Source organism: Mirounga leonina, unplaced genomic scaffold (assembly GCF_011800145.1).
Source record: "Mirounga leonina isolate KUSES-001 unplaced genomic scaffold, KU_Mleo_1.0 Mir_91, whole genome shotgun sequence".
Lineage (NCBI taxonomy): Eukaryota > Metazoa > Chordata > Mammalia > Carnivora > Phocidae > Mirounga > Mirounga leonina.
This window is the reverse complement of record NW_023270839.1, coordinates 400,353-416,527: the sequence shown is the minus strand read 5'-3', so window position 1 is coordinate 416,527 and position 16,175 is coordinate 400,353. Positions and strand designations below refer to the sequence as shown.

General features: G+C 41.6%; 1 long non-coding RNA gene across 8 annotated transcripts in view; it reads left to right on the top strand.

Moving 5' to 3' along the window:
• The window catches only part of LOC118003078, a 78,501-nt gene that overhangs the window by 33,308 nt on the left and 29,018 nt on the right, over positions 1-16,175 (top strand). For all 8 annotated transcript variants that reach the window (XR_004677259.1, XR_004677257.1, XR_004677258.1 and 5 more), the window contains 2 exons: positions 13,299-13,420; positions 15,326-15,460. This is a non-coding gene — a long non-coding RNA (uncharacterized LOC118003078). The remainder of the gene's footprint in view (positions 1-13,298; positions 13,421-15,325; positions 15,461-16,175) is intronic.

The window sequence follows — 16,175 nt, the reverse complement described above, 5'->3', positions numbered from 1 at the left end:
TTGGGAAAGAAAAAAAAAAACCTACATTCCCTAATCAAAATCTAACAGATTTGGGGAATATTGTGAATTATCTACAGCTAGTCAGGAGGCTTGAGAGAGAAAACATCTGGGAGAACCTCCTCCCTCTGACTCTCCAATGTGTATACAGACTCAGCACCTCAGAAATACAGGCTATCCTGACTTAAATAATAAAGGCAGCAATGTGAGACCTCCAGATGAGGATTCCAACTGGTTTTCCTGTTACCTGAATTAATAACACTGTTCAAAAACAAGATCTGGGCTGGGATTCTCGCTGCCCTCAAACAACAGATCCAAAAAAGTTGGGCTGAGAGGATGGACAGTGGTCCAGTACCTTCTTTGAGGTTAGAGCAAAGGGCCCTGGCTCAGTGGCACCTCCTATCTTGGGGCTTTACCCGGCAGCTTCCAGGATCTGACATGGGGCAAGAGCTAGCTGCTTCTACTGAGCTCTCCTCCTTCATCCCATCTGCCCTGTTGTGAACTACGAGTTTAGTTGTGTCTTCCCTAGAGCTTGAATGCCATTCACTACTCTCTATAGACACCAGCCTGGTTGCTGCTGGGCCCTGGCTTGTGTCCATTGGCAGCTGGGGGACAGAGCATGAGCCTCTTCCCCTGATGGTAACATTTATTTATTATTATTATTTTTTAAAGATTTTATTTATTTATTAGGGAGAGAGAGAGGAAGCACAAGCAGGGGGAGTGGTAGGCAGAGGGAGAAGCGGACTCCTCGCTGAGCAGGGAGCACAATGTGGGACTCCATCCCAGGACCATGGGATCATGACCTGAGCCAAAGGCAGACGCTTAACCAACTGAGCCACCCAGGCGCCCCTGATGGTAACATTTAAATCAATAGCGTTCCCAGGGACCAGTGAGCACATTTAAATAATAAAAATAATTGTTATCATTCTATATATAGCCGATGATAAAAACGTACTGGGACAGAAAAAAAAATGACACCTTAGAAATGAGAAGATATATTTAAAAGAAGACATATTTAAAAGATACATTTAAAAACAAAAAGGAAAAACTTCTCCAGTAATCCCCAGTCACCACGTCTAAATTCTCTCAGTGGCTAGCCAGCAGGCAGATGAAATTAGAAGACACCAGAGTCATCATCGGACCTAACCGTCCTCCTTTCTCTAAGAAACAGAGATCCAGAAGGATCTTCTCACTTGGTTACCGATGCCTTGAAAACATCTAAATATCTTCACTAAAGAGTGCATGTATTGGGGTGTGTGTATTGTGATTTATAAAGCACCATGGAAACATTCTCATTTCCAGGCATGAGGATTACACTGATTTTACTCAAATACAGAAGCTTGGGACTTAATGCACTAATGTTTCTTCTTGGGGGTTCAGTAGCCTGAATGACTAACAGGGACTCAAAAGCTGCCATCAAAAGGCAGAATTTTATTAAATGCAGATTCAAATCCCAGATTCTTGATTTCAACATTAGGAAGCCCAATTATGTTTTCAAAAAATTTTTTTTGTTCATCAGTATTTTATTATTATTATTATTATTTTAAAGATTTTATTTATTTGTCAGAGAGAGAGAGCACAAGCAGGGGGGATCAGAGGCAGAGGGAGAAGCAGGCTCCCTGCTGAGCAAGGAGCCCGATATGGGACTCGATCCCAGGACCCTGGGATCATGACCTGAGCCGAAGGCAGACGCTTAAATGACTGAGCCACCCAGGCGTCCCTTATTATTATTTTTTAGAGATTTTATTTATTTATTTGAGAGAGAGAGAGAGCAAGAAAGCATGAGTGGGGGAGAGAGGCAGATGGAGAGGGAGGGACAGACTTCCCCACTGAGCAGGGAGCCTGATGGGGGGCTGATCCCAAGGGATCATGACCTGAGCCGAAGGCAGACGCTTAACTGACTGAGCCACCCAGGTGCCCTTGTTCATGAGTATTTTAAATGATAAACTTCCTGCTCATGTAAGAAAATTTAACAATAAAGAAGGATATAAAGTGGTTTCCTGATATAAGGGTTTTCAGCCCTTAATCACCATTAACAGTTTCTTGTATATTATTCGACAAAATTCTAATGCTTATATAAAAGGACACACACATGCTTCAACAAATATAAAAAATGTGTACAAATAAATGTATTTATATTAATATGTATAAACTATAAAATCATAATTAGGAGCATAATATGCAGTCTATTCTGTAAACTTTTTTTTATAATTAAGTGTGTGTTGGGCATTTTCACACATTAGTACAATTGATCTGCTACATTATAAAAAATAGTTTCATATTATTCCAATATTTGTATTACTCTGCTTTAACCAGAACCTTAGCAATGGACATTTATGTTGCTCATAGTTTTTTGTTTTTGTTTTTTTAAATTGGTATCACTTAACTGGCCTCTAATATGTTGCATCAATTGATACTCCTACCAATGGCATATGTGTGTGCCTGTTTTGAACCCCTATTGTCACTGAAGATTATCAAAAGTTTTCTAAATAGATTTGAGGATCTAAGCCAGTCCTTTTGGTAGAAATGTATATATGGGGGAAATTCATGAAGTCAGCACATTTACCTAAGTAAACAAAATATAGATTCTAGGTCAATGTAAGAGTAAAGTATAGAGGAGTCACTGATTTGTGATTCTCTGCTTTATTTTCCTAAGATTTGGGACTTACAAAGCCTTTTCTCATTACAATTCTCCAAGCGTTGAACAGGTTTATAGTCTAGACAGTGATGTTGCTCTGTAGACTATGCTAGGCCTCTGTTTCCAGCTTCCCGGATACTAGTAGTTAACAACCCAAAAGTTTAAGGCTGTGCTGGTAGTTGGAGACTCTAATCAATTTTAACCATGTTTTTGTATTTTGAAAATACATTCAGACACCCAATTTGGGAGGCCAGAAACACATTTCCTCTCTACTATAGTGATATGGGGCATACTCACTAGTGATACGGGGCGTATCCACCGCATCTTCCCCAGAAACTTGGATCTTGGCAAGAGGCCACTCCACCTTACATACTACCCTTGACTGAATGAAAGACCAGCTGAGAAGCACAACTACTAAATGGAAGAAGGCGGAAGAGGACTGGGAGGGATGGCGGGGAGGGAGTGATGGTAGGTAAAAATCCCTCTTGGCTATGGAGGAAAGGCAGAGGGTTTTAGTTCCCTTGTGGGAAGCAAAGATGGTGTGTAGCACCAGGAAGAGGCTCAAAATAGTGATCTTGGCAGGGCATGCCAGACTTCTGAGATTGATTATAAAAGCTTCCAGCTTATGAAGTCTCCAATGTCTTTTTTCAGCCAGCAACTGGAATGCCAAAGGCAAGGCATTTTTCCAGTAACTTGATATACTTCCTATCAACTAGCAGTTCCTTCGGACTTCTTGAGTAAGGAAGCAAAGAGTTCTCTCCTATGTTGAGGGAAAGAAACCTGTTTCTTGGAAATAGCTCTGTCATATTTCACCAGAAATACCAGCACAGCCTCACCGGTTACACTTCACAGGGCTCTGATGATGTCCCACATTCTCAGAAGGAAAACACAAGTAAACACAAGTCTGCTTCAGCATTCTGGATGTCTGGGCACACAAAGTGTAGTGTGTTTACTCTCATCTCCGTACATACCACAGTATTTGTTTCTGGCACTGAGAAACAGCATTCAGTGAACCCAGAAACGCTTGGGTTTTATACAACACTGTTTTTGGTTTGTGTTTGTTTGTTTTTTTAAAATAAATCCTTACTTTACTTTAAAATGTCTATCAGGGGCGCCTGGATGGCTCAGTCATTAAGCGTCTGCCTTCGGCTCAGGTCATGATCCCGGGGTCCTGGGATCGAGCCCCGCGTTGGGCTCCCTGCTCCACGGGAAGCCTGCTTCTCCTTCTCCTCCTGCTTGTATTCCCTCTCTCGCTGTGTCTCTCCCTGTCAAATAAATAAATAAAATCTTTAAAAAAATAAACAAAATGTCTATCATGGGGCACTTGGGTGGCTCAGTTGGTTAAGTGTCTGTCTGCCTTTGGCTTGGGTCATGATCCCAGGGTGCTGGGATAGAGCCCCGCATCGGGCTCCCTGCTCCGTGGGGAGCTTGCTTCTCCCTCTGCCTGCAGCTCCCCCTGATTGTGCTCTCTCTCTCTCTGTCAAATAAATAAAATCTTAAAAAAAATAAAAATAAAATGTCTGCCAACTGGTTTTCAAAATTTAAAATCACAACTTTCTGTTGCAGGTTTTTTAAAAAATAAATTAAAGCCAAGTACTAAAGAAATTCAGATGATTATCAAATATTTGCCCTCCAAAAAAAATGCTAGGCAGAGCTAATTTTACTGAGTTCTTCAAGGCATTCTTGGCATCTATTTTATGCAAATTGTTCTAGAAAGTACAAAAGTTCAGAAATGGTCAAGCTCATTTTTGAAGGCTAAGATCTTTTTAAAAATGCGTTCATTCATTTATTTACTTTTTTAAAATTGAGAATTAACTGACATATATTAGTTTCAGGTGTACAACATAATGATTGATATTTGTGAATATTGTGAAATGATCACCACAGTAAGTCTACTTAACATTTGTCACCATACATAGTTACAACTTTTTTTTTTCTGGTGATGAGGTCTTCTAAGAAGCCTAAAATATTGGGGCGGCTAGCTGGCTCTGTCAGTAGACATGCAAATCTTGATCTCAGGGTTGTGAGTTCAACTCCTATGTTGGGTGTGGAGCCTACTTAAAATAATAATAAACAAACAAATAAGAAGGCTAAAATCTTGATTAAAAACAAGATAAGGAAGGGTGCCTGGGTGGCTCAGTCGTTAAGCATCTGCCTTCGGCTCAGGTCATGATCCCAGGGTCCTGGGATCAAGCCCCACATTGGGCTCCCTGCTCCACGGGAGGCCTGCTTCTCCCTCTCCCACTCCCCTTCCTTGTGTTCCCTCTCTCGCTGTGTCTCTCTCTGTCAAATAAATAAAATCTTAAAAAAAAAAAAAAACAAGATAAGGACAATACATGAAAATTATTGGCCCTAAATACTTATGAATGTGAATACACACACACACAAAATCCTAAATCAAGTACTAGCTAAACAATTAACAAGGTATTAAAAAAAAGTCATACATCAAAATCAAGTAGTTTATCCTAGAAAAGCCAAACTGGTTCAAAAATAGAAAATCTACCACATTAAGGAACTAAAAGAGAAAAATCATTATCTCGATTGAGAAAAAAAAATTGGATAAATCCTAGGTGCCTATTTATGATTATCTTTTTAAAGCAAGAACTCAGCATATGTGGAGTAGAAGGAAGCTTAATTTGATTAAGATTTTATACCAACTTTGGGTACATCTCTTAAAGACTGGAAACAAATCCTTCTAATTTAACATAGTGCTTGCAGGGGAAGACAAATAATTTTCCCTCTGTCCTTCTGAGTTTTTAGCTGAGATCCCTATAATAAAAACACAAATTAACACCACAAGAGAAGAACAAACAGAAGTTAACATGTATACCTCATGTGTACATGGGAGATACCCAGGGAAAAATGAGTAATGCCCTGATGTGTCTTAGAATTCAGGAATAAATACCAGTTTAATAGGGGAAGAGGAGGGGGGGAATGTAGGCCTCTTAGGGGAGAATAAATGATATGTAGGAAAGATAAATGGGCACTTAGAAGAATAGATTATATATGATATGATAGTTCGTGACACAGTCTTTCTGGGTATGGTTTTGACTTCTAGTCTCCTCTCCTTTGATAAAAGTCAGTCTTCCTTGGTTGGTGAAACTCTCAGGGAGGGGATTTATGTCAACTGAGCTCCTTTTGGAGGCTCTGTCTTAAGCAGGTAAGGGGAGTTCCCTGAATCTGCTGTTTTTCAAGAGCCTACAGCTCAAAATAACTAATACACCAAAGTGGCATATTTTGGGTTGGCATGTCCTGAACTCCTACAGTCATATTTTGGAATGGCATTATTCTGCTAGCCTTCATGCTATGAGGAAGAAAAAAGTTATAGTAGTTTATTTTAGCAGGTTCCACACATAATAAAATTTCCCTGAAGATGATTTATAAAGTGCTGAAAACATGAAAAAGGAAAAAACTGTTGTAGACTTCTGTCATTTTTTTTGGTTATCCAATTTGCAACTCTTCTTCCTATGTGGGAGAAATCCTTTATCGTATACCATGTAGGTGAGATGCAATGCTCTGCTTTCCACAGTGGAAGCTTAGGTGGAGACATCTTCCCTCTTCTTGAACTGTAGCATTTCAGCAGCTAGAGTGAGGTATCTGATCTTGGCCTGGCAAAGAGATGCTCCTGCTGAGACTCTACTCTAGACAGATGGCACGGATGTTTCCATTGAGCTAGCTGTGGTAGATAGAGTTCAATGGGGGCAGTGCCCTGCAGCTTCCTACCTTTTTTTTTTTTAAAGTAATCTCTAAATCCAATGTGGGACTCACACTTACAACCCTGTGATCAAGAATTGCAATGCTTTATTGACTGAGCCAGCCAGGTTCCCTATAGCTTCCTACTTCTTGGTCTTCCAGAGCTGCCTTGATTCCTGCACATTTTCTAAGTTTGGTGTTCTGTCCCCATTGACTTGTTGAACCCATGAGAGCTTTCAATGAATTCTCATTTTTCTTTTCAACTTAAGATACACTTTGCTTTCTACCACCTAGAAGAAATTCTACTAATATTATATTCTATTTCTTTACAGATTTTTGCTTTGCATTTTTTATATAATTAAGATCAAGCTCTATACATTTTTTTTAAAAGATTTTATTCATTTATTTGACAGAGAGACACAGTGAGAGAGGGAACACAGCAAGGGGAGCGGGAGTGGGAGAACCAGGCTTCCTGCCAAACAGGGAGCCCGATGCGGGGCTCGATCCCAGGACCCTGGGATCATGACCTGAGCCAAAGGCAGACGCTTAACGACTGAGCCACCCAGGCGCCCCAAGCTCTATACATTTTTCTATTTGTTTATCTAGCTCAACATGCACAAATACATCATTTTAAATACCAGGCAAATAAATTTTAAAGTTTATGTAATTATTCTATAGTATTTATACCATAATTTCCTTACCCATAATCCTATCGGATATTTGAATTTGTTCCAAAATGTTCAGGTTATTATAAATAATTCTTCAAATAAATCATTGTGTATGTTTTTCTCAGTTGTTTTTAATATGTCCTTATGATAAATTCCCAAGAGTAGAATTATTATACCCAACAGTAGGAGTCCTAGTATTAAGCTTGTGTCCAATAAATACAAAAATGCATGACAAGTACAGAGAATGGAGAAAGGCACTGGCCATTATAATCATCAAAAAATTTATTGAGCACCAATTAGATATATGGCCTCATTGGTCACTAAGTCATGACCCCTGCCTTACAAGCAAGTCAAACATTTCTCACCATCTAACTTGCAAATGAGATCTACCAGTAAATAATCTACAAAAATGAAGAGAGTGCAATGTGTAAACAGGACACCGCACTAGAATGTGCTGTGATAGAAGACATAGAATATTAGCTCTAGAAGGAACTATAATAACTTTATGGTATAAATAAATGAAAGTAAAAAAACAAAATTTATGTTTTTAAAGCTGTATAATTACAAAGGTTTGAACAAATAGATAAATGAACCTAAGTACTTTAGGTCAAGATAAACTTTCAAAGAAATTTTTTTCTGGCTATAGATGTATTCAACATAATTCCCTCCAACCTAAGCTGGCTGTCCAAATTCACAACCATATTGCCTCTAAAGGGGAATTTGGTTGCTAAACCAGCAATGTGACCCAGCAATTTGTCTATAGCTTCCCGCAGTTGAGTCTTGCAGGCCACTTGCCCTCCAGACCTTTCAGCAGGCCTATCAGTGTCAGGATGGCTGGAACACCAGGTGGCAGGCATGATCCCAGGGGGCAGATGGTGGTAATCATGGAAATACTGGCTACTTTTGTTGGTAATGTATCAGGAGAAAAGATGTCAGGCAAACTGTTCCTTCAGTAGCCTCATGACTTGAGAAAACATGACCCTCATGACACAAAGGGGGCATGTTCTTGTCTGACAGCTTGGGTGCTTTGGCATGTCGATATCCTTCTTGGCCACCATCACTCCCTCCTTTTTGTTTTTTGTTTTTTGTTTTTTGTTTTTAAAGATTTTATTTATTTATTTGAGAGAGAGAATGACAGGGGGGAGGGTCAGAGAGAGAGGCAGACTCCCCGCCGAGCAGGGAGCCCGACGCGGGACTCGATCCCGGGACTCCAGGATCATGACCCGAGCCGAAGGCAGTTGCCTAACCAACTGAGCCACCCAGGCGCCCTCATCACTCCCTCCTTAAAAAGGAGTTTATAAATCAAAACAGTATGGTACTGGCACAAAAACAGACACATAGATCAATGGAACAGAACAGAGAGCCCAGAAATAAACACACACTTATACAGTCAATTAATCTATGATAAAGGAGGCAAGACTATGCAATGGGGAAAAGATAGTTTCTTCAACAAATGGTGCTGGGAAAACTGGACAGTGGCATGCAAAAGAATGAAATTGGACCATTTTCTTACACCATATACAAAAATAAACTCAAAATGGATTAAAGACCCAAGTGTGAGACCTGAAACCATAAAAATCTTAGAACATAGGAAGTAATTTCTTTGACAGCAACCATGGAAACATTTTTGTAGGTAGGTCTCCTGAGGTAAGGGTAACAAAAACAAAATTAAACTACTGGAACTATATCAAAATAAAAAGCTTCTGCACAGTAAAGGAAATGATCAACAAAAACAACAAGGCAACCTACTGAATGGGAGAAGATATTTGCAAATGACATATTCAGTACAGTATATCCAACATATATAAAGATTTATACAACTCAGCACCAAAAACCAAATAATCCAATTAAAAATGGGCAAGGGAGCCTGGATGGCTCAGTCAGTTAAGCATCTGACTCTTGATTCCAGCTCAGGTCATGAGCTCAGGGTCACGAAATAGAACTCCGTGCGTCAGGCTCTGCACTCAGTGGGAATCTGCTCAAGATTCTCTCTCTTCCTCTCCCTCTACCTTCCCCCTGCTCACTGGCATGCTCTCTCTCTCTCTCTCAAATTAAAAAATGGGCAGAGGATATGAATAGACATTTTTCCAAAGAAGACACACAGATGGCCATGAGACACATGAAAAGATGCTCATTACTTATCACGAGGGAAAAGCAAATAAGAACCATAATGAGACAGCACCTCACACCTGTCAGAATGGCTAAAATAAAAAAGACAAGAAATAACAAGTGTTGGTGAGGTATGGAAAAAAAGGAACACTTGTACATTGTTCATGGGAATGTAAATTGGTGCAGCCACTGTGGAAAACAATATGGAGGTTCCTCAAAAAATTCAAAATAGAAGTACCATATGATACAGTAATCCTACTATTGGGTATTTACCCAAAGAAAACAAAAACACTAATTCAAAAAGATATATGCACCCCTATGCTTATTGCAGGATTATTTATAACAACCAAGATATGGAAGCAACCCAAGTAACCACTGATAGATGAATGGATAAAGAAGTGGTACACACACACACACACACACACACACACACATACACACTGGACTATTAGTCATAAAAAAGAATGAGATCTTGCTATTTGCAGCAATATGAATGGCGCTACAGAGTATAATGCTAAGCAAAATAAGTCAGAAAGGAACACCATATGATTTCCCTCATATGTAGGATTTAAGAAACAAAACAAAGAAAAAGACCAAAAAAACTCCACAAAAAACCGGACTCTTAAATATAGAGAACAAATATTATTTGTGGTGGTTGCCAGAGGAGAGGTGGGTGGGGGATGGGTGAAATAGGTGAGGTTTTTGAGAGTACACATGTCCTTTTTTTTTTTTAAAGATTTAAAAAAAAATTTTTTTTTAAGTTTACTTACTTAAGTAATCTCTATACTCACTGTGGGGCTCAAACTCATGACCCCACGATCAAGTGCCACAGGCTCTTCCAACTGAGCCAGCGAGGTGCTCCTTCAAGATTTATTTATTTATTTTTTAAGTGGGCTTCACACCCAGTGTGAACTCACGACCCTGAGATCAAGACCTGAGCTGAGATCAAGAGTCGGATTCTTGGGGCGCCCGGGTGGCTCAGTCGTTAAGCGTCTGCCTTCGGCTCAGGCTATGGTCCCAGGGTCCTGGGATCGAGCCCCCCATCAGGCTCCCTGCTCCGCGGGAAGCCTGCTTCTCCCTCTCCCACTCCTCCTGCTTGTGTTCCCTCTCTCGCTGTGTCTCTCTCTATCAAATAAATAAATAAAATCTTAAAAAAAAAAAAAAGAGTCGGATTCTTAACCAACTGGGCCACCCAGGTGCCCTAAGATTTTATTTTATTATTATTATTTTTTAAAGATTTATTTATTTATTTTTATTTGAGAGAGAGAATGAGAGAGAGCGAGTACATGAGAAGGGGGAGGGTCAGAGGGAGAAGCAGACTCCCTGCCGAGCAGGGAGCCCGAGGCGGGACTCGATCCCGGGACTCCAGGATCATGACCTGAGCCGAAGGCAGTCGCCCAACCAACTGAGCCACCCAGGCGCCCCTAAGATTTTATTTTTAAGTAATCTCCACACCCAACGTGGGGCTTGAATTTACAATCCTATGTCCAAGAGTCCCATGCTCCACTGACTGAGCCAGCCAGCCGCCCAAGAGTACATTTCTCTTGATGAGCACTGAGAAATATATAGAATTGTTGAATCATTAATTATACACCTGAAACTAGTATCACAGTGTATGTTAATTATACTTCAATTTAAAATGCAAAAATTTTTTTTTTTAAGATTTTATTTATTTATTCATTTGAGAGAGTGAGAATGAGAGAGAGAGCACATGAGAGGGTGGAGGGTCAGAGGGAGAAGCAGACTCCCTGCCGAGCAGGGAGCCCGATGCGGGACTCGATCCCGGGACTCCAGGATCATGACCTGAGCCGAAGGCAGTCGCTTAACCAACTGAGCCACCCAGGTGCCCCAAAATACAAAAATTTTTTTGAAAAAAGACAGAGAAAACAAGTTTCACAAGAAGGATGTTTGTTCTCTAGGTCCTTATCTTTTACAGTATCTGCAAGCCTTTTGAAACAAATAAAGGAGTTTTGGCAATTGGTTAAAGAAATAAGAGAAAAAAAGTTTATAAATGGCAATCCAGTTCTTTGTGGGCATCAACATCACCAGGGGCTGGGGCTGGAAAGCCAAGATAAACTACTAAACTTACTTCTTTATAATAAAAATTCAGACAGTCTGCATCTTAGGACCAGAAGGAACTGCTGGAGGAGGACCCAGTCTTTTTTTTTTTTTTTTAAGATTTTATTTATTTATTTGACAGAGAGAGACACAGCAAGAGAGGGAACACGAGCAGGGGGAGTGTGAGAGGGAGAAGCAGGCTTCCCGCCGAGCAGGGAGCCGGATGCATGGCTCGATCCCAGGACCCCAGGATCATGACCTGAGCCGAAGGCAGATGCCTAACGACTGAGCCACCCAGGCGATCGGAGGAGGACCCAGTCTGTTCTCATTCTCCATATAGGGCTATTTTCAGGGAATACTTAAAGAGCTCAGTTACTTGATGGGGTGCCTGGGTGGCTTAGTCGTTAAGCGTCTGCCTTCGGCTCAGGTCATGATCCCAGGGTCCTGGGATCGAGCCCCGCATTGGGCTCCCTGCTCAGCGGGAAGCCTGCTTCTCCCTCCTCCACTCCCCCTGCTTGTGTTCCCTCTCTCGCTGTGTCTCTCTCTGTCAAATAAATAAATAAAATCTTTAAAAAAAAAAGAGCTCACTTACTTGAGAAGGAAAAATCCTTTCTTAGCCATAGTACTAAAGAAGAACAACAATATCTTTACAAGTTTTATTTCATTTATGCTTGTCCCTAGAAATGGAAAGGACACAATGATCTGCAGAATTCTCTAAACAATTCTTTTTTTTTTTTTAAGATTTTATTTATTTATTTGACAGAGACACATGGAGAGAGGGAACACAAGCAGGGGGAGTAGGAGAGGGAGAAGCAGATTCCCCGCTGAGCAGGGAGCCTGACGCGGGGCTTGATCCCAGGACCCTAGGATCATGACCTGAGCAGAAGGCAGACGCTTAACCAACTGAGCCACCCAGGTGCCCCTAAACAATTATTTCTGCTTAACTGCTAAACTTCACCTTTATATGGACCTATTGCTACAACTTCCAAAGGCAACCAGAGATGTTTTAGTCTGCCAGGGCAAATAGGATTTTACAGCAAGAGTTTCAGACCAAACAGGCTAAATCAATGATCTGAAAAAAAGACACAAAACTCCCAACTTTTCCTGGAAAATTTGGGAACACATTGAAGAATTTGTCCCCATTTGGAAGGCAAAATGGAGATCCACTCCATTGCATTTTATATTCTTTGGTACCAGAGCCTGGTGCTCTAAGGTTTTTGGTTGCATCATGAATGCCACTTGCTGTGGCCTAGAATATTTGGGCCCAGGACACAGTGCAAATACCATTTTCCTGGTCAGGACAGATCTCCACCCCACCCCCACCCCCGTCATCCTTTCAGGTCCACATTAGGCTAGCTTTGCGCAGAACGCAAGGTGATACTACATTCTGGGTAGGAGAACTTAATGTGGCCACAAATCTAGCCTTTTCTCCTCCTTACAGAATGGTGTCTTAGTTTTGCATTAGATTTGTAGGGGGATCAAAGCAGTGAGTGCAAATTAACCTCAGGATGAAGGACTTAAGGAAACAAAAACTCCTGCCTTTCAGAGGAGGAAGGTGGCAAACAGAACCCCTTACAAGTCACTCTTTCTTTTCTTTTCTTTTCTTTTCTTTTCTTCTTTCTTTTCTTTCTTTCTTTCTTTCTTTCTTTCTTTCTTTCTTTCTTTCTTTCTTTCTTTCTTTCTTTCTTCTTTCTTTCTTTCTTCTTTCTTTCCTTTCTTTCTTTTTTTTTTTAAGCAAGCTTTACACAGGAGGTGGCTTTGAACTCAGGACTCTGAGATCAATAGGGGTGTGCTCTACCGAGTGAGCTGGCCAGGCGCCCCCTCAAACAGAACCCCTGATGACCAAATTTCAGAGATGTTTAAAATACCTAACTTTAGGGGCGCCTGGGTGGCTCAGTTGGTTAAGCGACTGCCTTCGGCTCAGGTCATGATCCTGGAGTCCCTGGATCGAGTCCCGCATCGGGCTCCCTGCTCGGCAGGGAGTCTGCTTCTCCCTCTGACCCTCCCCCCTCTCCTGTGCTCTCTCTCTCTCAAATAAATAAATAAAATCTTAAAAAAAAAAATATATATATATAACTTTACTATTAAAAACCCCAAAACAAAATCCTGACAAAGCTTTCCTCCTCATCTTACAGGGAAAAAACCCGGGGAAGCGTTTGTGTACCTTCTGAGCTGAATGTGCCCAGCACACAGTGGGCACCCGGAGGATTTTTTTTCCAGTTTGTTTTGGTGATGCTGATGCTCAGGCCTTGACCAGGTACTTCCGCCGTGGGTACCACCGATCCTTCCACAGCTGCTGCTTGGGCTTCAGGCTCTCTCTGAGATTGTTCAGCCGCGGACAGGGCGCACATGTCTTCTGGGGCCCCAGATCCACGGGCGTGCAGTTCTTACTCTTGTGGAATTTCCCGAGGTTCTTTTCTTTTTCTTTTGGAGAGAGAGAGGGAGAGTGCGCGCGGAGGAGCGCGCGCACGTGCGAGAGAAGGCGCAGAGAGAAAAGGGGCTGGTCTCAAGCAGGCTCTGAGCCTAGTGGGGAGCCTGACTCGGCCTTACGCTACCGCCCCGAGATCATGACCTGAGGGGAAATCACGAGTCCGCTACTCAACCGACTGAGCCACCCGGTGCCCCTGAGATTCTCTTTCTGAGTCTGGCTAATGACAATGAATACATGGACCATATCTTTGCGTCCAACTGGGATCTTGGGAGAGCCTGCCACTTTGGTGTCTCACAGCTGGGACAGCTCCACCTTCAGGTCTTCCAGCCATGTAAGCAGCTCCTCCTTCATGGCGTGAAGGTCTCGAGCCTTAATCTTGGCCCATCTTGCACAAGCCACCGTAGCCGAGGGGAAGAGCCAGGAGATGTTTCCTGAGCAGGACAGCTCTGACATCTGGCTGGATAGCACCACAAACCTGACCCTGCATGTGATAATTATGATATACACTTAGGGCTGAATCAGGCTTTGATTGGACCTCTTTTGGTGTCATCTGATTTTTTGTTCAGAAATGCCTTCCCAGGTAAGACCTAAAGAAATTAAAAGCCCCCCCCCCCATCCCCTCAGCTCCACAGATGAGGAGTTAACACACTCAAAGGCCAGTGGTCAGGGCTGGTGGCCCAATCTTGCCAATCATGAGAAATGGGGCCATCTACCAGGATGTACAAAGCAAACCAGCACGTATCTTTTAATTTCTTCACAGTCTATTAGGTAACATATAATAACTGTGCAACTGAAAGAATTTAAAGTCACATGCCTAGAGCCTTCTTACGTGGCCAGTCTCACCCATGTTGACAATGCATCACCAAAAATATCTTCTCTAGATATTCATTATACTAGATCCCTTTACTTCTATCTTATGTAAACAGGAGACTTCATTTGAGTCATAATTAATCTCTGGATAATTAACTCTTGTTAACGAATTTGTGGCTAAAAATTTCCTTTGTTAATAGCCTTAGATTCTGGGCACCTGGGTGGCTCAGTTGGTTAAGCGACTGCCTTCGGCTCAGGTCATGATCCTGGAGTCCCGGGATCGAGTCCCGCATCGGGCTCCCTGCTCGGCGGGGAGTCTGCTTCGTCCTCTGACCCTATCCCCTCTCATGCTCTCTCTCTCTCTCATTCTCCCTCTCTCAAGTAAATAAATAAAATCTTAAAAAAAAAAAAATAGCCTTAGATTCTACTAAAGTAGAGCTCACAGAAAGGGAGGAGGGGGAAGTATTACCATTTGGCGCATACTTCTTAAACCAGTTTAATCTGATTTTACTGTATATTTGAACCGTTTAACTTGATCTTTACTGAATTTTTTGATTGGTTAAGGGTAGGGGAAGAGACTTTACATAACTGCTGTCTAAATTTGTTGGGCTAGAGAATTTCCTTGATTTGTTACGTGGTTTCTTAAATAGTTTGTCAGTTTAGCTCTTTTGACTCAATAATTAGTGATGGCTGTGTTTTGGATCCAGCCATTTAAGAAGAAACGACTGAGAAGGAAATTGGGCCAAATTTATTCTATGAGGTGAGATCAAAATAGGAGTTGATCATAAGCAAAAAGCCAAAATCAAATCAGGCACAAAGAAAAGGTACAAGGTGATCATGAAGTTTGCTTTAAATTAAATATAAATCTGCAGCAAGCTGTGTCTCTTTTCAGATTAATACCTAGTCCTGATCTCTTTTCAGGATCAGCCAGAAGCCTCTGTAGTCCCTTGCAGTGTGGCAAATCCACTCAAGAGTTCAGCCATCTTCCCTCCTAATTCAAGTCATCCAAGGATCCTTTTCTTGAAAGTCATGAAACTAAGACAACGGACTGTCAAGGTCAGCAGTGGCAGTCACTTGCTCTGTTTTGTTTTAATTTTTAAAAAAGCTCTTACTAGGAAGTTGATTTCATGTGATCTTATGCCGGAATAAATGTGTATCTGAGGATACTGAAAGACTCGCTGCCAAACCGGTTTTGCATACAGTCTAAACTGGGAAAGGAGCCTTCATTGGGATGAAGGCCAAGGAGCTGGTCAGTTGTGGATGTAGCTTAAAAGGTCATTGGCTTACTTGCAAGAATGCTGGCAGCCTCAACATTTGCTACAAATTCCTCTATTACTCAATTGTTTTTGAATTTCTTTCCCACTGGGAAACCCAAGAATGTCTTTTTCCTGAGTGTACCATTCTCAGCTGATCTCTTTTCCCTGAGATGTTAGGAATGAGGCCCTGCAGCATCCCCTGTGAGTCACAGGTCAGGAGGCAGGAAGTCTTTCAAGTTCTTTGCATAGAGCCTCCACCCTCCCTGTCTGTCCACACTCTCAAAAGGACATAGGCAGCATTTCTGAGCCTTAGACCCAGAAGTATCAGAATTAGAAAGGATCTCAGAAAGCCTTCCAGTAGATAACAAACCATGCTGGTTTACCTGGTACTAAAACTTTGCTGGGACACAGAACTTTCAGTGCTGAAACTAGGACTCCCAAGCAAACTGGGATAGTTGGTCACACCACACTCAACTGTTTTTTGTTGTTGTTTGTTTTAGTACACTTAACTGTTC